The sequence below is a fragment of the Lissotriton vulgaris genome, chromosome 4_1 (genome assembly GCF_964263255.1).
Source record: "Lissotriton vulgaris chromosome 4_1, aLisVul1.2, whole genome shotgun sequence".
Classification (NCBI taxonomy): Eukaryota; Metazoa; Chordata; class Amphibia; order Caudata; family Salamandridae; genus Lissotriton; species Lissotriton vulgaris.
In genome coordinates this window covers 1,737,017,152-1,737,042,175 of record NC_141691.1, presented here as the reverse complement: position 1 = coordinate 1,737,042,175, position 25,024 = coordinate 1,737,017,152, and the positions used below count along the sequence as shown (strand labels likewise).

The following is a 25,024-nucleotide window of genomic DNA, read 5'->3' as shown; positions in this document are numbered from 1 at the left end:
TGGCTCCTGTACGTAGGCAAAGCGTGCAAGCCCCCGTGCAGCCTCCTCAGGTTGAGCGCTGTGTTTCTGCCAGGCATAAAGCTCGACTGGTCCGGGTGTATAAGCTTCGTCAAGTGTGGTGTGAGCCTGAGTGCTAGCACTTTTGCAAGGATTTTGGCCTCTGCATTTATAAGAGAAATAGGCCTATACGAGGTACAGCTGTCCGCAGGCTTTCCAGGTTTTAAGATAGTCACTATGGTGGCCGTGCGTTGGTCCGGTGGGAGTTCTCCTGCCTGTAGACTCTCAGTGAACATCTGCAGTAGGTGTGGCGTTATGGAATCAGTCATCTTTTTGTAAAATTCGATAGGGATACCATTGGGACCCATCCCTTTACCCGAATGGAGTGCCCTAATGGCTGCCTTTCCCTCCTCTGCCATGAGGTCAGCCGCCAAGTCCTGCGCTTCTTCGGGTGTCAATGCAGGCATGGTAAGGTCTTTAATGTAGATCAGTGCCCCATCGACATCCATTGTAGAGTCTGATGAGTATACAGCCTGGAAGTGGTGCGCCAGTTTTTGCACTATACTGTGTGGGTCAGTCGAGGGTCGCTCCTCCCCGTGTCAATTTGCCACCTATCATTTTTTCCTTTTTATCTAGCCATGACAGTAATTTCCCTTGTTTGTCGCTGATATCGTATATTTTGTGGCGCGTGTGTGCCAGTTGCTGTCTAGTTAGTTCTGTCAGGTGTGCCTTGTGACGCTGTTGTGTAAGGTGTAAATGGTGTGTGGTTTTGTGGGTTGGGTCTATATTACGTTGTGACTCTGCAGTCGTTAATGAATCCTCTAGTGTCTGTAATTCCAACTGTCCTTCACGTTTGTGAGCTGTGATGTAAGCTATGGCCTCCCCCCTAAGAACTGTCTTAAATGCTTCCCAGAGAGTGACCGAAGAAGTAACCGACCCTACATTGTCCTGAAAATAATGCTTAGTTGTTTTGTGGAGTTCTCGCCTGATCTACCGGATTTGAAGATAGCCAGGGCGAATTGGGTATATTCTGCGCCATTTCTGCTGATGGCAGGCATATCTGAGCAATATAGGGGAATGGTCTGAGATGCCCCTTGGTCTAATTTCCATGTTGTCGATCTGTTGGAGACTACCCAGTGAGCCTAGGAAGTAATCTATTCTTGTGAGGGTATTGTGCACTAGGAAGAAGGGTCCCTACTTGGACAAAGGTGCAAACCATTGCCAACTAGAGACCCTATTTCTTACAATGCGTAATAGGATTGCAAAAGAAATTTCTGAAATTATTCAGGTTTGACAATCTGCAGACTTGAAAATGTAATGCAAGTTAGCACATGCCTAAGAAGCCTTAGAGGCCATGATCCCTCTAGCTGATTGGGCATCAAAAGAATCAACATCAATACCGGCCATGGACATGATCTATTTAACCCAGCGTGAAAAAATAGGGTAAGAAAAAGTTTTCTGGGAGGAAATCAGCAACTGAAAATTATAGGGAGATCTCAAATCTGTAGTTCTTGAAACATACGATTTTAGACAAAAAGGAAAAAGGGATCATTACTAGTAGATAAATTAGTCTTAGTACTTGTCAACCTGAAAATAAACACCTAAGGGAGAATAATCGGAGGAGGACACATCCAAAACCATAACATCGGATATACATTACAAGAAAAATTAAGCACAAATATAACGTCAATTTCGCAGATAAATGCTTTACGGAAAGGTGCACATTATCTTGCCATGAGAGAAACAAGCTTAATAGCAAATTAACATCCCACAATATATTATATTTTGGTACTGGAGGATTAATATAACATACTCCCTTAAAAAGACGACAAATCAATGGATGTTCACCAACTGGTCTTTCGTTCACTCAAATGTGTTCCACAGAAATGGCAGATCTATAATTATTGATGGTGTGTTAAGCTTTACCTTGACAAGCCAGAGAGGTTAGAATGATGAGATTCAGAGTAACATCTGCTAAAACGGGATCTGAACGCCTGTCCACACACCAGCTTGACCAGGCCAACCAGGCTGATTTGTAGAGTGTGGATGTACCAAGGGTCAAGATTGCTAAATGAGGAAGATAGCCTCTTGCGAAATCCTGGGGTTCTCCAGGATGACCTGAAATTCTCCAAGTGATGAGAAATAGGAAGCCCTCTAGAATCAAGTTGTGTCGAAAACACTGAGGGTTTAGCAAAAGGTCAGGCAAGTGAGGAAACCAAACTGGGAGATCTGAGGAGAGCTCTAACAGAGTTGGATACCGGGGTTGAGCTTGCCAAAAGAGGGTTATTAGAACTGGAGAAAAGAACTGCCTGCCTGCCTAAGCTAGAACTGGTGCTATGAAGAGAAAGGGAATAAAAAAGCATCGAGAAGAGATTGGGGCCAGGATTGAAGGAAGGCGTCTGTGGCAAGAGCCAGGGGATCCGGTCTCCAACTGAGGAAAGAAGGAAGAGGACAACGAATTTGTGACTGTAGAGGAGGTTGATAGAGTTATATCTGATCACCTTGAATGGTTTGAACTACCCAGGAATCTCTAGTGAGAGAAAACCATGTATTTTAGACACAGAGCTAATCTACCCCCTACACGAGATAGGCCAGAATTGGTAAGTCTTACCAGAAAATTTTTCTCCTTTGTTCCTGTAGCCCCTGGAATGGAATGGTCTAGCACGTTGGGTATAGAACAGGGCTTTGTAACCAGAGTAGATGTCAACCTGAGATTGCTCATCGAAGGAGCCTCTGTTGAGGGATTGACCTCTAGCTGCATATTGGCCGGCAAATGACTCCTACCTTTGCCTGCCCTGGCAAAAACCCAAGGGGAAAATATCGTCTTGAGGGAAAACTGTGCTTCGTCCATAGTGGAAAAGGTGGCGACATACTTCCCAAGTTCCTTGATGAAGGAGTCTAAAAAAAAGTCCATTAGCCAAAGCACCTCCCTCTTTATTGGCCAGGCTACCAAGTTTCGGATCAATTTTAAGAAGCAGGCTCTTCCTTCTTTCCTGAGCAATATGGGCATTGGCATTGCCCAAAATACAAATAGCTCATTCGGCCCAGTTAGATAAGGTGTCTGTATCCACATTAGTCCCATCCATCTTAGCCTCCTCAGCCAAATCCAATCTTCTGGTCAGGGGACCAACCAAATCTAAAATACGGTCCTGACAGTTGGACCAGGCTCTGTTCACCTCTTTCTTTGTGTCTATCCCATTTTTGGTAAAGAACATCAACGTGTTGGGATCAATGACGGGAGTGGAAGGGATGTTGCTGAGAAGAGAGAGACGTGGACCTTCAGACTTTAGTTTATTACAGAAAGATTTATCTAGAGCGTGGCAAAGATAATGAGACACCTATTCAGCCACATGCTCAGACGGATGCCACTTAGTAGAATTGGAGTGATGAATTAGGAAGGGGTCAAACAGGGTTTCCCCAAGATGGTCCACCAAATCATTAGACACAGGGTGAAGAACCCCGCCATCAGAAGGAGAAATAAATGTTTTGCCTTTTCTCTGGAGGCCGATAATAATTAGTGTCCTTCACGACATCATCATCATCTGTGTCTTTAAGATGGGTAACTTGAAGAGGGGAGGAGGGGAGATCTGCAACAGAAACCTCCCTAGCGGGAGAACCAGAATTTTAAAAAACGCCTTTACTAGCAACACCACAGGTGCTCATACATTTCTTACCCTTCTAAGAGGGACATTCAGAAGAGAGCATTTTTAGAGAAGGAAGACTCTAAATGTTTTGAAAAGTCCAGCATAGAGACTGCTGCAGTCTTCTGGACAGTATCCTTAATAAAGGATTTCAAATTAGCCTTGAGCATCTGAGAGTCTTCTTCTTCAGACATAATGAGGGAATATTAATGATAAATATCGTGAAAAATTGAGAAATTACCAAAAAACACCCAGGAAATAAAAGAATATTGATGCTTGATAAACAAAGTGTTACTATCAAAAAGAGCCAAAGGGGACTGGTTTTAAAAATTAACAGGGTGTTAAAAAAGAACGATTCCTATGCAGAGAGGAGGGTTTAAAGTAGGAGCCAGGCTACAGGGACGTTACTGCTATCGGCACCAGCAAAGAGAAGAAAAAAAAAGAGCCTGGGAGCACTGCGAGGAAGCAATATGATGCATGTAAGAAGGCTGTTGGAGCTCAGACACGAGTGAGGAGAGGCAGTTGAAGCTCCAACGCCAGCAAGGGAAACAGCAAGATCGAGGAAAAAATAAGCACGCCGAGGGGCTAAGCGAGCGAGAGGCAAACTGTGAGAAAACCACACTTATATTAATGGAAAAGGGGCAAAATACACACGAAATCCAGCAATTCAATAAAGATGATAAAATACACAGTGCCCAACGTGAAAATAAAACTTATCTTGACTCCAAGTAGCTAGAAAATAGGAATTCGTGCTGTCTGTCAAGGTAATTATGAAGGTTATTCAACATGCTACTGGTGCTTCTATTGTGATGGCATTATTGGTAGTTATTTATCCAGGTTTTCTGGGTAATGTTTTTTTTTACATGGCTTCTATTTAATAAACAATAAGGAAGGACAGCATAATATGAGCCTCTGGTCTTGTCTAAAATGTGGGTTTCCTTTAACCGCATCGCTGCGGCGGTTATTTTTCCGCTGTGCAGCTTTTTTCTAAAAGCAGCGTTACATGACGAGCTCAGCTCGTCATCCGCACACGACCACCGTGGCTGATGACGAGCTCAGCTCGTCATCAGCAGCGAAGGGGTTAATATTGCCTAAACTACTGAATGTATTAACACCAAATGACAATAAGCATATTCTCTGGAACAAAATCTACTGTTCTGACAAATTTGGTGTAATTCCTTCTAGCGGTTGGGGCTGCAGGCATGTCTGAAGACTCTATGGGAATTAACATGGGAAACACACTTTTTTTACCCCACCCTTTTTCTCGGCCCCTGTTCAACAGATTACCCTTAAACGTTCCGTGCACAACTAGAATCACCAGCGTGCTTTTTTGAGAAAAGTTTGTGAAGATTCGTCAAACAGCGCCAAAGATATGGGCAAGTCAAAAACGCTTGTCCTATGGAAACTTGGTCCTAACTATAACTTTGTATATTTCTCTATCTATCTATCTATCTATCTATCTATCTATATATATATATATATATATATATATATATATATATATATATATATATATATATATATATATTACCTACTGGCGATAGCCAGTAGGTATATATAGTTAGGATTTTTTTCCTATGGGACTTTTGAAAATTCTATGTCTAATAACTTTGGCGTTTGTGGACGGAATCGGCTGAAATTTTCAGGAAAATGGCACATTTTGTTTCTGAGCAGCTCCTGAAAATTTGGGGGGGGTTCGTCAAGGGGGGGCCGTGAAAAAAGGGGGGTCCCAAAACGCGTTTTTCCCATGTTAATTTCCATAGGGCGGTTGGACTCACTTTTAGCCCGAACGGCTGAATGGATTTTCACGAAACTTGGCAAAATTGTAGGGACTGTTAGCCCGATGTGCCTTTGCTAGGTCTCAATATATGTGCTTCAGTGGATTTTGAGAAATTAACGTTTAAATCAAGATATATATCTGTAACAGCGCTCCGGGCAGCGATCCGGTTAGCGAACTTTTCGCGTATCGGAACTTTGCAAAGCGAAGCTGATTGGCTCTCCGGTGTCTGTCAACATTCTAAACAGTCCGGTGCGGCCGCCATCTTGTCTCTCGGTAGGATCGAGAGACAAGAGGAGGCCAAAACAAAGGGGGAAATGAAGGAAAGGGGGCAAGGTAGACCCCTCCTGACCCCCTGGGATTGATGAGGGGGATATTATAGAGCCACGCCGGGCCCAAAAAAAAAAAAAAAAAAATCCGATTTTTTCGCCGTAGAGACGCGTCTTGGTTCGCGAACCGGGCAGCTAACCGGGCAGCTAACCGGGAAGCTAACCGTCAGTGTAACGGGAGTCTGAGGAGTAGCTGATTGGCTGTCAATATTGTAAACAGTCCGGAGCGGCCGCCATCGTGTCTCTCGGTAGGATCGAGAGACAAGAGGAGGCCAAAACAAAGGGGGAAATGAAGGAAAGAGGGCAAGGTAGACCCCTTCTGACCCCCTAGGATTTATGAGGGGGATATTATAAAACCACGTGGGGCCAAAAAAAAACAAACAAAAAAATCCGATTTTTTCGCCGTAGAGACGCACCTTGGTACGCGAACTGGGCAGCTAACCGGGCAGCTACCGGGAAGCTAATCGGCAGTGTAACGGGAGTCTGAGGAGAAGCTGATTGGCTGTTATCATTGTAAACAGTCTGGAGCGGCCGCCATCTTGTCTCTCTGTGGGATCGAGAGACAAGAGGTGGAAAAAAAAAAGGTGTAAATGAATGAAAGGGGTAAGGCAGACCCCTCCTGAACCCCTAGGATTGATGAGGGGGCTATTAAAGTTCCCTGGGGGGTGAAAAAAAAAAATTTGCGATTTTCGCGGTAAAGGTGCTTCCTGGTACGTTAACCGGGCAGCTAACCGGCAGCGTAACGGGAGTCCGACATATTGTGTTTTTTGAACGTTTGTGATATGTGCACGTGTGGATTTTGTCTAATTAAGGTTAAAAAATATATATATATCTTTAAGCGTGTTCTGGCGCGCTTACGTTTTGGGTTTGGTTTGCGCTGCAGAGACGATACGTCACGGTTATGCGATGCATCATGAGGCGTCTCACGGGCTACGTGATACGTCACTTAATAAAGAATATATTTTACAGCTATAGATATTAGCTTTTAAAAAACCAATGAAATTCACAGAAAAAACCATAGGTTATAGACCATATATAGTTAGGAATTTGCATTTACAAAACCTTGAAAATTCACTGAAAAAAACATAGGTTATAGACCATATATAGTTAGGGATTAGCATTTAAAAAACCTTATTTTATTTGCACAAAACCATTGAAATTCCATATATAGTTAGTTGCACTAACTATATATCGCGGACCCGCAATCCACTGCTAATGATGTCACATATTACATCATTCATGACATGGTCAGTGACATCACTGATGACATCACTGATGACATCTCAAATGACATCACTGATGACATCACTGATGACAACACCCAGTGACTGTATGTTTCTGTAAAGTTAAAATATGTCTTACATATTGAAGAATGAGTGGATGTATAAGTGTCTGGATGAAGGATTTAGTAGGTGCATGACTGACTGTATGAGAGAATGATTAAATGTGTCTCACTGAGTGCATGGGTTAGTGATTAAAGTGTCTTAATTTGGCAATCAATATTTATGTTCTTCTGTAAACTGCTGCATGTTTAAATCAGTAGCTATATCAGTAACTATATGGGTTATTGAATGGTTGCCCAAGTATTTGTATGGGAGACTGAGTGTGTGTGTGGGTGGCTGGGAGGTGTATAACTCTGTGCATAGATGTGTGAGCGGTTGATTCCCTAGGTGTATGGGTTCAAAAGTGCATGTAGAAACAGCTGTATGGACAGTTGACTGTGTGCATGAGTATATTGGTGAGTGAATGGATATCTCAGTTCTACATGTCAAAGTAAGTACATATGTAAAGCACACTCCATGTGAGAGTTGACATATATAAATAACTGAACATAAGAGTCAGTGAATGTGAGAGTGGCTGTATGAATCATTGTGAACTTGTATCAAGGATTGTATAAGAGAGTAAATATGTGTTAGTATATGTTTGAATAAGTAAGGTGTGTATAACTGTATAGTTAAGGAAATGGAGATGTGATTGATTCTTTGCATGACTGAATAGGTGTGTGAGTAACTCCATGGATGTGTGACAGTCTGTGAGTGCCTGTTTACACTGAGTGTATCAAAGGTTATATTAGAGTCTGAAGATGTATTATCACATAAATGATATCATCAGTGATGTAATCAGTAATGTCAAATGAGATGTCAGTGATGTCATCAGTGATGTCATTTGAGATGTCATCAGTGATGTCATCAGTGATGTCATTTGAGATGTCATCAGTGATGTCATCAGTGATGTCACTGACCATGTCATGAATGATGTAATATGTGACATCATTAGCAGTGGATTGCGGGTCCGCGATATATAGTTAGTGCAACTAACTATATATGGAATTTCAATGGTTTTGTGCAAATAAAATAAGGTTTTTTAAATGCTAATCCCTAACTATATATGGTCTATAACCTATGTTTTTTTCAGTGAATTTTCAAGGTTTTGTAAATGCAAATTCCTAACTATATATGGTCTATAACCTATGGTTTTTTCTGTGAATATATATATATATATATATATATATATATATATATATATATATATATATATATATATATATATATATATATATATATATATATATATATATATATATATATAGGGCATACAACATCTTCAAAGATACAATACTGCAGAGACGAGACAAACCCAAGACTGGTGCAAATATTATTTATTGGAGCCCAAACACCAAGTCAACCATGACACGTTTCAGCCCGCGAAGGGCCTTGATCACATGACAAACGCTGAGAAGGTAAGGTGACCTTTTTAAAGTGCCAGCATGCCGAAAGGTAACCATGAACATAGAGGACAGACCATTATCTGCCTACTTGCGGTTAAAACAATCTTTCCCAGTTAAATATGCAGTACAGAACACATTTCATTATACATGTAAAATACTATAATGACCCGCTCTAAAGTGCATGATTGTCAAAACCGTATAAGATGTAAAAGCATGTTTAAAAATTGTGTTTAAAAATTAGTCAATTCATAAATATTTTGTAAAATATAGAAATATTAATTTTACAAAAACATTCTTTCTATTTACATGCCTAATCATTTCGAACCGGTCATTCACTAATCATACTCTTTGCTCAGCTACAGGATTTGGTAACAGACCGAAAATCAATTGAAAGGGAACCCATTTAAATATTGTTATCCTTAAACAATTGTTAAGTCTTAACCATCCATGTTACAGCAAATTCTGGGAAAATAAAGCCCAAGTGGGCTAAATTCAATGTACAAACAGTAATTTAAATACAATTAACTGTGCAAACTCCGCAAATAAATACTTATAAATACATTTCAGCACACTATGAACAAACAAGTGTATAAAAAAGTGTCAGAAATATTTCATAATGTGTAGAAAAGTTTTAAAAAACCATTATATATAATACTAGCAGCCCGTCCCGACCTTGTCCGGTAGCAATCATGCTTCAGGACCCCCGCCCGGGCGTTGTCCTTGGGTCCCCTGGATCCTTCCTTTATATATTGCAGTATTATACCTCTATGTTTCCTTTGTACGATTTTGTAACCTGCACACGTCACATTTTGCTCATGTAATGCACTGTTTGCTAGCTGTTGTATTTTGTTGGCTCACGATTCTCACTTTTGTAATGCACTCACTTTTGTAATGCACGGTTTGCTACCTCTTTTGCTTCATTTAATGCTCACTGCTCCTCCCCGTCTGTATTTCACTTACGCTCACCGCTCCACCCCGCCACTTTTTCCTCATGTAATGCACCGTTTGTTATCTCTTGTATGTTGTTTGCTCACGATTCTAACTTTTGTACGATTCTCACTTTTGTAATGCACTCACATTTGTAATGTCCGTGGGTCCCCCGGAGCCTTCCTTCATATATTGCAGTATTATACCTCTATGTTTCGTTTGTACGCTTTTGTAACCTGCACGTGTCACTTTTTCCTCATGTAATGCACCATTTTCTAGCTCTTGTATTTTGTTGGCTCACGATTCTCACTTTTGTAATGCACGGTTTGCTACCTCTTTTGCTTCATTTAATGCTGACCTCTACTCCCGCCTATATTTCACCTACGCTCACCGCTCCTCCCCACCTGTATTTCACCTACGCCGACCGCTCCTCCTCACCTGTATTTCACCTACTCTCACCGCTCCTGCCTGCCTGTATTTCACCTACGCTCACCGCTCCTCCCTGCCTGTATTTCACCTACGCTGACCGCTCCTCCCCGCCTGTATTTCACCTACGCTCACCGCTCCTCCCCGCCTGTATTTCACCTACGCTCACCGCTCCTCCCCACCTGTATTTCACGTACGCTGACCGCTCCTCCCCGCCTCCCCGCCTGTATTTCACCTACGCTCACCGCTCCTCCCCGCCTGTATTTCACCTACGCTCACCGCTCCTCCCCACCTGTATTTCACGTACGCTAACCGCTCCTCCCCGCCTTTTGTATTTCACCTACCTCAGCCGCCGCTCACCGCTCCTCCCCGCCTGTCCGCCGCTCCTCGCCACCTGTCCGCCGCTCATCTCCGCCTGTCTGCCGCTCCTCCCCGCGCTGATGTCCGCCACTCCTCCCTGGCTCCTGATGTCAGCACGCATGTCGCGGCCGGCCGGCGCTACTTCCAAGGGACTACTTTTTTTTTTAGGTAAATATTTTAAATAACATATTTTTTTTATTTTATATAGCCTAGGTCCATCTACAGACCCTGCCAATTCCAACGATGTATCGGGTGTTTGGATTGGCGCTGTGGTTCCCGAGTTTACCCGCCTTAAAGGTTCAAAGTTCTTCCTTTATAATAGTAGTATAGATATGTATATATATGTTCATTAGGTGACCAACTTTGAAGTCACGAAATCTAGGCCAAACCATGAATGTTGCACATTTCTGTGTTCCAAATTGGCTTGTGTTGAAAATGGTCCTGTAAAGATGTGAACAGCGGCGGCCGGCTCAGGTAAGCGCGGCGGGGCAGTGCGCGGCAGGGGAGAAGCCAACAGACAACAGAATAGGCAGGGCTTTAAGTGGGTCGATCTCTACGGGTCTGAGCACCGGCAGTTTTTTAAAGGAGGCCTCAAAACGGGTCTCTATCAGGCTCTGTTTTGTGCCCTGGCACAGGCAGTCCATTTTTTTCCGGACTGCAGTGATAGCCACATCGATGTGCGCGTGCGCACACAGCATACTAGTGGAGAAGTTACGGCATGGCGTCATGCCAGGTGAGCGTTGTAGGGGAAGGGAAATACTTTAAAGAGAGCAATTTTCTCTCTGGATTTCTCTTCTCTTTTTGAAACTCATGAGCAGCAACATTGTTGTGGTGTCACCAGGGCTTTAAGTGGAAGCTTTTTCAATATTATATACAAGCTGTAGTTGCTGCTTATTTATCTTATGCAACTAACAACCATTGAGAAAGCCAACAGTTGTGACTTGTTGTAGGTATGATGTTACTTGTTGTATCATATATCTGGATGCAACGACAGAAACAGCAAAATACAAGTCGGGTGGCACATTTTCCTAAGCACAGATATTTAGCTTGTGTTTTAGGCCACACCTTTAACTACATTGGCCACGCCCCTTTGAGAGACCCACCAGTTTTTTCATCCCACTTAAAGCCCTGAAACTAGGTATTATTTATTTATTTAAATATACCTATTCTGTCGACTGTAGACTTTCCCACCCCCATCCTGCCCCTACCCCGCCTCACCGCATTTACCTGTGCCAGCTGCCGCTGGATGTGAACTGACTTGGCTTATGGAATTGGAAAATACAGCACCCACAGTCCAATTAAATATCGAACGATTGACCCAAATTCAAGAAACCACATGCACTTGTGCTTCATAGAGAACACTAAGCCCCCGTGAAACGCACATACCTGGAGGTTTCTTGTGTAGGGTCATCTGAATTGCGTGCAGAGGGTCATTTCTATAAAGCGTGCATTGCGGAGAAGTGGAAGGGATGGTGGCTGTAGCGTCCAGCTACAATAAATACCCACACTTATGTTGCCTCATAACTGGAACTTTATTTAACATGTCTTCTCCATACCCTGTCCCTACACTAACTAACTCTTTCCTGTGTCCACTCCTCCTCTTCCTCTGGCCCCCTAGCTCCTCCCACTCCCAACTACTGGTGTGCTTACCTCACAACATCTCCCCCCTTTGTGACAAAACAAATGAGACATACTGACTTCTCAGTCCATCTCCTCGATCAGTCTCTTGGGTGGACGAACGTCAGGATGAGGTCGTGGCGACTTAGCTCTCGGACTATTGGTGCTCAGTGTCTCAGTGATCGGAGCAATGTTCTCATGATCATTTGAGTGCAGTTCTTCCACTCTGGGATTGTCCATTTCACTCGTCATGGTTCTTGAGGTGTCTGGTGGCAATTTCTTAAAGTGCGAGATGTTTCTTGTGACTCGCCGCTGCTCGGACTCCGCGGTTACCATAGTTCCTTTTCTTCTTGTGACCACCAATGGTTCGTCTTTGAAGGGACAGTCGATCTTTTTCTGCGTCTCTTGCTTGACGATAACATGGTCCCCTTCATGTAATGATAATGACCTCGCTCTTCTCCGGTGGTCTGCATAAGCTTTCATTTTTCCTTTGTTGCGTTCATCAGTGGCTCTTATTTCACGCAGATCATTCGCAGATAATGATGCTTCCAAGGCTCCATCCCACGTTGGAATGCGATTCCTCATGGGACGTCCCAGCATAAGAGTCGCCGGGCATTGGCCAGTCGTTGCGTGAGGAGTTGTGCGATAGGCTCGAAGTACTTCATTGAGGGCTGTTTGCAGGTCCCTCCCTTCCGTGGTAGCATGTTGGAAGGTCTTTTTGAGTGTGGCCATGAATCTCTCAATTGTCCCATTTGCCTGTGGCCAGAGGGGTGTGATCCTGCGATGGTGAAAGTCTAGGTGTTTCGCAAAAGCTGCAAAGTCATTTACGTTGAACGGAGGCCCATTGTCTGATTTAACGATTTTGGGAACCCCCCACGTTGCAAAGACCTCATCGAGTACTTTGAGAGTACTGGCAGTGTTAGTGGACGGCACAAAGTAGGCAATGGGGTATCTGGAATACTCATCGATGATGGCCAGTACATATTTGCCCGATGACAGGGGTCCATAAAAGTCTATGGCGATTTCTTGCCACACACCACTGGGTAGGGTGGTCATCTGTAATGGTGCCGGAGGATCGCTCTTGCTAGTGAGTTGACAGAGATGACAATCCTTCAGAGTGGCTTCGACCAGGTGATCGAGGAATGGAAACCACACTCGTTCCCTTAGTGCTCTTTTGGTTGACACGATTCCCCGATGCCCTTTATGTGCCAGAGCAATCACTCCTTGTCTCAGTTTGGTGGGAATTACAATCCTCTGATCTCGCAACAGTATGTCATCAGTTGTGACCGACAGCTCACCACTCACGTGCCGGAAGGCTTGCATTTCACGCTGGGTCGAGGGGTCTGCAGTATCATCCTGAGAATCGTATCTCCATCGATTGTTGCGGACTCTGTGGATGACTTTCTGCATGATGGCGTCCTGTGCTGTACTTTCTCGAATGGTCTCCATGGGTATGGCTGGTGGTAGAGCTTGATCTGTTACAAAGTGAATGTATTCTTCTGCGATGGAGGACTTGGAAGCTGACGATGGAAGGGGGTGCCGGGACATGTAGTCCGCTGGATTTTCAGACTTCCCTGGTTTGTGAATTATGGTGAACGTATATTCCTGTAATCGTAGGCCCCACCTTTCAATCCTCGGGGGCATCTTAGATCTTGGATTTCCATAGATAGTGATGAGAGCCTGATGGTCTGTAATCAAAGTGAAATGTTTGCCATAAATGAAGACATGAAAATGTTCGCATGCCCACACTACAGCTAGGCTCTCCTTTTCGGGCTGGGAGTATGCCCGTTCTGGGTCAGTCAGACTGCGACTTGCGTAGGCAATGATGCGGCGTTGATCCGAATCATTCTCGTACTGTGCCAGGATCGCTCCAAGCCCCACAGGGCTGGCATCCACAGTTATTTCAGTCTTTCGCTTTGGGTTGAAATATGACAGATGGTCCGCTGATTCCACCGCTTTCTTGATTTCTTTGAATGCCTGCTCACACTGGGGAGTCCATTCAAATGGCTGACCCTGTTTGGTCAGCATGCGGAGGGGATGGCTGATCGTGGCGTAGTCCCTAATATAACGAGCACAATAGCTGGCCATTCCCAGGAACGACCTGAGTTCGCTGACATCTTGGGGACTCTTGGTGTTGTTTAAGGTCACAATTTTGTCAGGGTCAGGTTTCATGCCGGCTCCAGAGAAGATATGACCAAAGAATTTCAGCGTGGTCTGGTGAAATTCGCATTTTTCTTTGTTTAGAGTCAGGTTTGCTGCCAGTAGGGCATGGCAGACACGATTAAGTGCGATGTCGTGTTCTTGAACGTCAGAACCATAGACGAGGATGTCATCGCTATAGTTGAGCGTGTTAGGAATGTTTTGAATGACTTGCCGAATTGTTTCTTGAAATATTTCGGCCGCTGAGGAGACTCCGAAGCTTAGTCTTTTATATCTGAACAACCCCAGGTGGGTTGCAAAAGTGGTGATGTATCTGGACCCCACTTCTAGTTCCAATTGATGGTACCCTTTATTCAAATCTAATTTTGAAAACACAGTGGCTCCATTAAGCGCTGCAATCATGTCGCTCAAATGTGGCCCCGGGTGTCGTTCTCTTTCTATTGCAGTGTTGGGCAGGCGCATGTCCACACAGAGTCTGACTTTGTTGGCCGTGCCCTTCTTTGGGACGATAACGACTGGTGATACCCATGGAGTCGGGCCGTCCGTGCGCTCGATGATGTCCGCAGCTAACAAGTCTTGGAGTTCTTCCTCAACAGCAGTCTGTAGATGGAATGGTACCCGTCGAGGGTGTTGGGCGACAGGCCTGACTTGTTCATTGATATGTAATCGCACCTGACAGTCTCTCAATTTGCCCAATCCCTGAAACAATCCGGGAAACTGGCGAGTCACATCTTGGTGGTCGCTGACCTTGAAAAGGATTTCGACCAGGTGAAGCCGTTCAGCGGTTGGTAGGCTCAGAAGACAGTCTGCTTCGGGGCCCTTGATGACATGGATGACCGCTGATATGGTTGTGTTGTCGTGTGTCAGGGTCGTCGAGAACTTCCCCAGGCAGGGGAGTGGCTTCTTGGCCATCCACGTGAAAACCCTCACCGGTGCAAATGTCAGAGGAGGTCGTTGACTCATTCTTTCGTATTCGGTAACTGGAATGTAGTTTAGGGATGCACCAGAGTCTAGCACAAACTTTGTGTCGTGATTTCCAACTTTGATATCCAGCCGAGGGTATCTCTTGAGCTGGTCTGGATCTGCTGCTAAGTTTAGATATTCAATGGTGTATGCCGAGTCTCGGGACGATGGTCTGGATTCTCTGGACGGTGACCTTCGCTCCCACCTGAACCGACGTGACTCTCTGCTAGAATGGGATGATCCAGAGGACTGTTCCGTCTGATCCTGGACAGCTCGCGCGTGGTGCCTTCGAGTGTCGGACCGAGACATTCTTGGGGCTCTGCTTCGTGTGTCAGACCGAGTTGTCCCTGTGGGACCATTTCGTTTTTCTTTATTGTACTCCCCGCACATTGCTTCGAAGTGGTTAGTTCGACCACACTTCCGACATCTCTGGCCCATGGCCGGACAGCTGTCCACATGAGGGTAATCATACCCACATCGGTAGCATTTTCTCACTCTTTCCGATCTTTTCTCCTTCTTCCATGGTTCTCGTCGTTGATATCTTGATTGCTCTTGACGGGACGACGTGTGCGATCTCCATTGCTTGTCACTTGAGCTTCTCCGACTGTCACTTTTGGCGTGCACACGTCGCACCTGTTCATGACTCCCTTTGTGTTCCGTTTGCATGACGGCTGCATACTTCTCCGCCTGATCATAAGCTCGTGTCATTTCCTCTATTTCATCCAGTCCATGTGCTTTTCTCAGCAGGCGCCTCCTGAGTTGATCCGAATAACATCCATCTATTATTTGAGATTTGATGGCGTCATCGGTAGAGAAAGTATCAAATTCACAGTATTTGGCTAGCCTCCGCAGACGCATCATGAAGGCACTCATGGGCTCATCCTTCCCTTGCCGAGCAGAGTGGAATGAGTGGCGCTCATAGTCTACATTTCGCTTGTGAAGAAACTTTTTATTCAAAACCTCACATGCTTTAACATAAGTATCCACGTCGGTAGCAGGAAGGTCTTTGAGTATTTTGACTATCTCTCGCCCCGCCAGGTTGCGCAGAACAATCAACTTCTTTTTTTCGTCTACGATATCCGAGCCTGCAGTGTAGTCTTCAAATTCTTCCAGCCACTCTTGCCATTTGGGACCCATGCTCCCTCCCGTTGTCACCTTGAGAGGTGCGGGTGCCCGTAGAAGCGACCCACTTGATGGAGGCTGAGCATTCTCTTCGTCGGTCATTGTGCAGCAATCTCACTTGACTTCGCCAATGCTTGTTTCCTTGCCAATGCTTGTTTGTTTCTGTCGCCAATGCTTGTTTGTTCGCCAATGCTTGTTTCTTTCAGTCGCCAATGCTTGTTATATTTGCCAATGCTTGTTTCTTTCAGTCGCCAATGCTTGTTTTCTTGACCAATGCTTGTTTTATTTGCCAATGCTTGTTTCTTTCCGCCGCCAATGCTTGTTTCTTTCACGATGCCTGACTTCAAAATGGCCGCTCTGTGATAACCAAGGGGTATGTCCTGACGAGCGCCTGACTCTAAGATGGCCGCCGCCAATGTAGTCACACGAGGTTTCTCTCTCGCTGCATTCAGGCACTCCAGACTCACCGGCCGGCAGTTGCAGGACAGCGCGCTCCAGGAATCACTCTTCCTTGTCCACCACAGCGACCAGGTAGGGTTGGGGTGGGCTCCCGCCTTGCCCAGCACTTTTCCGCGTTTCTCGGCCTATCACGTGCCAAAACCCACGCATCAGGCGTGAGGTCGGCACTTTTACCGGTGCAGGCTCCGGTTTTGGCGCGCTTAATCGCGCTAGGCAGCAATTTCTTCGGGGCAGCGCCCCTTTCACCAGGGCACCTCTTGACTTGCTGTGGGGCACTGGACAGGGTCGGAGTGGGCTCCCGACTCCTGTTTTGCATCGGCTGGGTGACACACCCCCGGCGGGAATCGCGCTGAGGTGGTTCTTCGACCGAGCGTCCCCGCGCTCCCAGGTCACGGTATACTCGGGGTTTCTAGCGTCTTTGGGGCCGCGGTCACTCGTTCTTGACCCTCCTCGGCCGGCCTCAGCTTCTTCAGGCAGCGGAGCTCGTCTCTCGACGCTGCAGGGGACAGGGTGTCTCTAGGTGGTCTCGTGGGCTGCAATTAACGAGATCCCACCCTCGTCGCCAGTTGTAGCGTCCAGCTACAATAAATACCCACACTTATGTTGCCTCATGACTGGAACTTTATTTAACATGTCTTCTCCATACCCTGTCCCTACACTAACTAACTCTTTCCTGTGTCCACTCCTCCTCTTCCTCTGGCCCCCTAGCTCCTCCCACTCCCAACTACTGGTGTGCTAACCTCACAACAGTGGCCATCTCTTTCCTCCAAAAAACGCGCCTTCACACAAGAGACCCCGAGATGCATACATCTGTGTCAAAATGCAGTTTCATCGTGCAGTTTTGTGGTTGAAGGCTCCTACAGCAGGGCATTCTTAAGAAAGTAAAGCGTTTCAACTTGCTCGCTCATCTTCACCCCGCACGCACGTGAAATGGTTGCGTTGATTTCTCAGAATCCATATGACAGGTGTATCAAAAACAGAAGCTTGTTTGATAAGTGTTTGACTGTTTTTACTCCAATGTGGTGCTTCATTCTTCTTCGTCTGCATTCTTATTGGACCTCAAATAAAGCGGGAAAACTGAATTGTTTTAACCTTTATATACGTTTTAACGTAAAACTTGTAAAACTACAGCATCATATCAGCATCACGCTTTGCACGTCCTATAAATAAAAAAAGTGCATGCTCTTATGTTGAAGGTAAATAGTCATTAAACATAACACTTAACTACCTTAATTATGAAAATAAATAGTCCTACATTCGGCAATTGTAAATGTATATATTACAGTAAACAGAATCATATGGAAAGAGCCATGTACTAAATGTGAAACTCCATACTATATTTCATAACATTCTCCTATATAAAAGTGTTAGGGCCCTGTCTCCGTTAGCAGTTTATTATACATTTTTTTTTTGTGAAACGGTCTTAAAAATAAACGCCGAGGTGTTAAAAAGTGCGGGAACAAGTATGAGGTGATTTGGTGATTGTAGAGAAGGCGTAGCCTAATTTTTATTTAAAAAGAACATTATCGGACTCATTAGCCCTTCCTTCTTTCCTGAAGTCTAACGGAGGTGTTCGGAAACGAAACCGGGGATAATGATGTTGAGGTGTATTTCTGACAGTAGAGTGTGAAGCAGTTAATGTGTTTTCCCGATGTTTTATCCTCTAGGTAGTTAAGACGTTTCACTGAAGGAAACATGGCCGACAGTGTTTGTGCGCGTGTCTGCCAGCAGCACATTTCCCGGCAGTCCTATTCCAATATTTGCAGACGCAGGCCACAGACAGAATGTCCTTTCAAATCAGAACAGTTTAACCTGACAATATGGTAGTTACAGCTGAGGGCAGTTTAACTCGTTTTTATTCCCGAAAGTTATATGTATTTCCAATGAGTTACTATGAGTCACTGGCCGAATCAGGATTCTGAAATGTACAGATTTTCACCCTGCTTTATTATCAGAGCTTTATGGTTATCCAATGACGCATTAAAACAGCTACAATCTGGAAAGTTTTTCTGACTACTAATGGGATTCAAATGGCTACAAGTTTCATATCTGAAAGGGCTGTGCTGTTGATATCCCTTCCAAATACTGCTTTGGTATCTTATGTATTACTGTTTTGTGACCAAAATCGAGACAGAAAACATAGAAAATTTAACTACACATTAGAGGAGGTGGGAATGCATTCGCAAAAGGGGTCCCTTTTCCACTTCTGAAAGTAAAAAACATAATTTAGGAGTAAACAGAGGTCTAAAAGATCACTGCCTACTTTTAAACTTAAAAAAAAAACATTCTTTAAAAAAAAATAGTAGTCCCATCTCCTTTAACGAAAACACACTGCATTAAATAATGCTTTATCTAAAATCAATCATAGGCATAGTCTGCTTACCCCAGCAGACCACCATCCCTGTGATTGCTTCAAATCGTAGTGAGTCACAATTTGTGAACTGCTTCGTTAATATTCATGAGGTATGTCAGAATGCAACCCACTGTGAATCGGAAGTTTAAATAATAACCTGTTTGTACATACATTGGTTCTTAATATTCTTTGCTGTTTGCAAAAATACCTGTTGAAATTTGCAACCAGTATTTTCAAGCACATTTATTTGTACATCTGGCCCTAGGTGAAAACGCTGCCGCTGCTAAGTTGACTGTGTCGCCGCCATCCTCGGGACACTGAGGCCACGCCCACAAACACTTAGGCCACGCCCCCTCTCCACCTGGGTATTTAAACGCGTTGATTGGCTAGCCCGCCCCCAGAACACTTGACCTCCTGAGGCGGAAGCCGGGAGAGAAGCTACGCTGCACTTTTAAAACTTGTGATTGTATTTGCTGTGTTTTTAACTAGAAGTACTTACACTCTCCCCTGGGCACTAGCGCGGTGCAGGTGAAAACGCTGCCGCGGCTAAGTTGACTGTGTCGCCGCCATCCTCTGGACACTGAGGCCACGCCCACAAACACTTAGGCCTCGCCCCCCTCTCCCTATATAATATGTGCATGTTTAGGAAGCGCAGCGGACGAGCGCAGCGGGTGCGACGTTTGTGCGCCGAAGGCGCGCCTAAGGCAAGCCCGTCTGCGCCCGTCCGCGACCAGACTGTGACCGGGGCCGGGCATGCTGGCAGTGAGATTGCACATAAAGATAAAATCGTCTGGTCGCGTGAAATCTTATGGTCTCTAAATACCGCGGCTGACACCTGTGCTCACAGCACCGACCTTGGGTCCTCCACTCTCCCCTATGTCTGTAAGACCTGCGGGTTACTATTAGGTACTCCGGTCGGTAGGAGGGCGGAAGGGTCCATTAAACCCAAGCCTCCGATCAGTAAAGACCTTAGAGCGGGACTATTGAATTGTAGATCCCTCGCAAAACATGCAGACGACATCTGGCTGCTTTTGGAAGGGCACCAGTGGGATGTGTTGTTTCTAACAGAAACTTGGCTCAACGATGATAACATGACCGCCATTGCACTGGCTATCCCCCCTGGGTATAAAATATGTTTCTACAACCGGCTAGGTGATAAAAAAGGAGGTGGAGTGGCTGTCATATTCAAAGAACAGCTCACACTCACCTCCTCTGCCCCCACGTCCATTCAGGGTCTAGAGGGACTACACTTTTGTTTTCAGGTGGGATCTCAGCTATCCCTAGCGGGATTAGTGATTTACCGACCTCCGGGGGGGGGGAAGAGCCCATCCTGACCACTCTGATGGATATCATCATCCAGAGTTCCCTCCTTCACCCTCAGCTTCTTGTTGTCGGGGATTTTAATATTCACATGGACAGGGTAGATTGTTCCTCAGCAGATTTACTGAGGTCTACACTGAATTCAGCTAACCTTAGACTCATTAACAAGGGCCCCACACATAGAGCGGGCCACATGCTCGACCTAATATTTTCCAACATCATTAATGTGATGGCAGACACACCGTTACCTCTGATATGGTCAGACCATTTTCTGATACCATTTCAACTTAAAGTAACGGCTGACAAACCTGTGTCAAGTAAGCGCTCTTTCATGAAGAGACAATGGAGCAAGCTGGTCCCCGCCATTATGGGACCGGCTCTTGCTGAGAACCCTCCGACCCTTACTTCCAATGCTGACACAGACGCCCAGCTACTTAATGACTGGATCGGGAACATGATAACATCTATTGCCCCGGCAACTGCCGCAATATCTAAACGAGACTCCCCATCTGCTCCTTGGTTTTCTCAGGAGCTCAGATTGCAAAAATCGGACTGCAAAAGGCTGGAGCGACTTTGGAGGCTACATTATGAACCTGTAGAGAAGGCTCGCTATAAGGAAGCATCGAAAAAATTGCATAAAGCCATTAGGAAAGCAAAAAAACTGTTCTATGCGAACTCGATTCATCAAGCTGAACATTCAAGTAAAGAAACCTTTAAAATAGTTCAGTCTTTCTTCAAACCTGTGTGCGTCGAGAGGGAAGTCCCCCCGTCGATCTCGTTTTGCAACAGCATCTCTGACTTTTTTTTACTCTAAAATAAAAAAAGTCTATGAGTCTTTTGGGCCAGAGAAGATCACGGTAAAATCCGATCTAGCAGGTAAAATATCGGACCGTGCTATCTTGACACAAAATTTTCTAATAGACCTGAACATGGTCAAGCTAGAACTAAGTCGGTGCAAGTTGGGCTCGCCGGATGACCCGTGCCCTCCTAAACTTTGGAGTCGCATAGCTGACTTTGTGGCCCCCACTATTCAGCATATATGGAATTTGTCCATTTCATCGGGGGTGTTCCCGAATATTTGGAAACATGCCACTCTCCTCCCCTTAAAGAAAAAACCCAATGGGGACCCCAAGGACCTCAATAATCTCCATCCGATCTCTCTCCTGGCAGCACCAGGCAAAATGCTTGAGAAAGTTATCCAGCGGTAATTAAATCAATTTATTGAACATAACAAAATATTACACGAGACGCAATCAGGCTTTAGACCTGGATTTAGAACTGAAACAGCATTAATTGAGGTGGCAGAGTCAGTGAGGTGGTCGATGGATTCAGGAGACTCAGCGATGCTGGTGGTCCTGGATCTGTCGGCCGCCTTTGATACTGTCGACCACGCTATACTGCTGTCACGACTGGCGGAGATAGGTATCCAGGACCAGGCATTGGAGTGGTTACAGTCGTATCTGACCCAAAGAACTCAGAAGGTGGCACTAGGGGACGTCTCCTCTACACCTAAAGCCCTGAGCTGTGGCGTCCCACAGGGCTCGGCCCTGAGCCCACTCTTATTTAATATTTACCTGACTCCACTCTTCACGCTGATTGCCAATTGGGGGATCATGGCAATCTCATACGCCGATGACACCCAATTAGTGTTCCCATATTACTAAGTGTCAGAGGCATCCTTTCTGAGTTTTAAGGGGTGCCTACAAGACGTGGCCTGCTGGATGAACACTAATAAACTAAAACTTAATGCCAGTAAGACAGAGGTGATCTTCTTCGGCAAAGGTCCCCCTCCACCATCTGATCTGTGGTGGCCGGCAGAAATGGGACAAGCCCCCTCGCCTAGCCATTCAGCAAGAAATCTAGGGGTAAGGTGGGATGACAAGCTGTCTTTTGTATCCCACATCCAGCAAGTTGCTGGCTGCTGTATGAGTAAGTTGAGGAATCTTCGGAAGATCCTTCGACTTTTACCAGCTAGCTGCCGAAAAACTGTAATCCACGCCACAGTTACATCTAGGCTGGATTACGCTAACGGTCTGTATATGGGCTTACCAAAGTACCTTATACAGCAACTGCAACTGGTCCAAAATGCGGCTGCGAGACTTTTAATGAGGATTCCTTTCAAGCACTCAGTCTCTCCACATCTCCTCTCCCTTCATTGGTTACCAGTTGCAAGCAGAATAAAATTTAAAGCACTCACACTGGCCTTCAGATCTATATACGGTAACTGCCCAAATTACCTGAAAGCCCGACTACCAAGGTACACTCAAGCCCGCTCCCTCAGATCCAACAACCGTGTTTGAATTGCAGTCCCTAGAGCAAAAAGAGCCCGGCTGGGTGGACGAACTTTCTCGGCCAATGTGGCGACACTATGGAACTTGCTGCCTCCTGCTCTTCAACAGGCCCCATCTGAAGTCTGCTTTAAGCGTTTGCTGAAAACCTGGCTGTTTGCCCAGCCTCGCTAGATGTCACCCTCTCCAGCTTCTACGGTCATAATCATCTTGTTCTTACAGCACCGGGACACCTCCTCGTGAGGTAGCTGATCGCGCTCTATAAAACTCCGTATTATTATTATTATTATTATTAGATCTGACGGGCACCACCCACCTAGGGGGTGTGGTGCCTTTAGTGGCATCAAGGGGCAGGAACGTCTTCAGGAGCTCTTCCGGGTCAAGCGACCCGGAAGAGGGCGTCTCAGGGACCTCCGGAAGAGCGTCACGCAGGGGGCACAAGTAACCCCAGTCTGGCGGGGATTTTAAAAGCCCAGGTGCAAGTGGAGACGCCCTCTTTGTCCTCTTGCCATCGGAAGAACTATATCGGAGGGTCGCTGTATAGTGTATAATCCTGATATTTTCTTTGCGTGTTGTGGTGTAATAAATAAATCAATAATAAAGTTGGTCAAGAGATTAACAGTTAGTGAGCTAATGCTGAAATTGGCGGTATCTTAAGTTAATAAAGACTACACAATGAAGACCAACTACCGTCTTGTGTGTTTTACTGGGTGTTAACCCACAAGGCAGGGAGAGGGGTGGTGATTTGCAAGTTGTATGCCAACTATGGAAATTGGTGCAGAAACAGCAGCTGATAATGTCCCATTCCTCTAGGAACAACTGAGAAAAATGTGGTAATACCATACCCAGGAACCGCGGTATCAGGCGATCAAAATAGGGAATTACTGCATTACTTGAATTGAGGGCCTATGTAGTTTCTCACTTTTGTATGAAGTCTGCCCCCTTCTTTTAGCAGTCAAAGTAACTTTTTATATTGCAGCTAACATTCACGTCTTCTATCGAGTGCTGTGTAGTTTCATGTCAATATTTGTTTTTTTAGCAGTGAGGGCCATTTAAACCATATTAGAACATTGGAATGTTGGGAGCTCCATTGAAAACCGCTGGAGAGGGCCTTTAATAGCCGATATAGCCCTCTAAGGCGGGCTATAGGGCTATAGTACTGTAAGAATGGGGCCACTGAGATTAGGACAATTAGGACAATGGCTTGACTATATATTTTATGTGTCAGATCCAAAATCCTATGTACTTTTGCTAATATATCACCCTATAGTTCTTCTATGTGCATAGTCTACATATGTCCTCCATGTAGTCTTTTGTATTCACAGCACATAAATTGAAGAGATTGCATCCCAACATTTTTTCCAAAGTACGTACAGTTTATGGCTTACAAGGATCAAATTGATTTCCCTTATGACCCTGGCAAGTGCAATTTTGAAGGTGAGTGACCTGTGGAGGAGGTTGTGCCAGATTTGAAGGTGCCCAAGTCACTGTCAGGGTCTGCTCTGTAGTAGGCCTACCTGGAGAGTAGAGTAGTCCTCTTGAACGTAACCTCATCCTCCTTCGTAACTGGAGAAAGAAAGCTTCAGAAGGTTGGGCCTAAAACAAGTATTCTTAGGGTCAAAAAAGCGGATTTGTCAAGCAGTAAAGGAGACTTTTCATTTGGGAACAAGTGCCTTGAGGTGTTTGCACTTCCTGATGCATTAATGACAGATTTCTCACATCCCTTTTTTGATAGCCTGGGATGGGAGTTTCAGCCCTGGATGGAACTTAGAAGGGGGTTACTCCCCCAGGGATAGGTGATCAACTAATGGATTCATTAGGGAAGACTTAAGGTGACAGACATAGGTTCCAAGTGAAACTACAGAGAGACTTTGGGTTTTTCATTAATCTGCCATTAGCTTTAGGACCCTGAGTTTTAGAAAACTTCAAAGAGAGATAAGTGGGATGTGAAAAAAGCTTGAGCACCAACTGCAAATGTTTAGTCGAATATAAGTAAAAAGGCCTAAGGGCTTGATTAATGTTTAGTATACACCCAACGCAATAAGCTGGGTACAAGGGTAAATGAATTATATATATATATATATATATATATATATATATATATATATACATATATATATATATATATATATTTCATATATATGCGTACAGCACAATATATATCTGCAAAATCCCATTATTAGACTCCTCTGAATGTAATGCATGAATATAAAAATGCATACTGAAAACACACTGAGCAGAATATTTATATATGGAAGGTATACGTGAACTCCTCTGACCTCCACTGGGTCTTATTATCTCACTCGTCTTTTTTTCTACTTCTTGAAACCGGTTTCAGGAGGGAACAACCTCGAGGGTAATTTAGAGAAGCAGAGGCTATTCCTCTACTACAGTGTGTGGCCACTCCGGGGGTAGAGAGAGAGAGATGTTGGAGATTGTGGGTAGGCTTGTGTGCTAGCAGATAGTTTGATGATTGGTTAGCAAGTAGATCATGTCACCTAAGATGGCCGCAACACCCAAAGGCGAAGATGTAGTGCAGTGATACTCAAAGTACAGC

General features: G+C 44.9%; 1 protein-coding gene and 1 pseudogene across 1 annotated transcript in view; one reads left to right on the top strand and one right to left on the bottom strand.

Annotated features, from left to right (window-relative positions):
* Positions 1–25,024, top strand: part of CPQ (carboxypeptidase Q) — a 2,019,872-nt gene that overhangs the window by 1,008,369 nt on the left and 986,479 nt on the right. The gene's annotated exons all lie outside the window — the stretch shown is intronic.
* LOC147724479 (uncharacterized) lies at positions 2,778–3,832 on the bottom strand (annotated as a pseudogene).